Source organism: Schistocerca piceifrons, chromosome 4, assembly GCF_021461385.2.
Source record: "Schistocerca piceifrons isolate TAMUIC-IGC-003096 chromosome 4, iqSchPice1.1, whole genome shotgun sequence".
NCBI classification, from domain to species: Eukaryota; Metazoa; Arthropoda; class Insecta; order Orthoptera; family Acrididae; genus Schistocerca; species Schistocerca piceifrons.
In genome coordinates, this window is record NC_060141.1 from 93,141,525 (window position 1) to 93,141,933 (window position 409).

A 409-nucleotide genomic window follows, 5' to 3' on the forward strand; every position below is an offset into this window, starting at 1 on the left:
TCAAATCTCTAAAGTGAAAAAATAAAATATTTCATTAAATTTAGAAAATGTAAATCGATCGATCTTATCAAGAAATGTGAAGGTGAAATTAATAACGATAATGATTTTAACTTTATCAAACCTGTAAAACGAAAATTTTAAGAAATTATTCCAAAAGCGACCTTAAATCATCCATACAAGAGGCAGTGGGAGTGTCAGAATGAATATCAGCTTTGAAACTTGCCACACAAAGGCATCAGATAACCATCATACAAATATACACCACAACAGGAACGAGTACCTACGAAGAATTAGAAGATTTGTATGAGAAACTAGGTTACACCTTAGAGAGGCATCATTAACCAATAAACCTAATAACTGGAGATTTCAACAGTAAAGTCGCCCCCCTCAGTAACGATGACTTAGACCC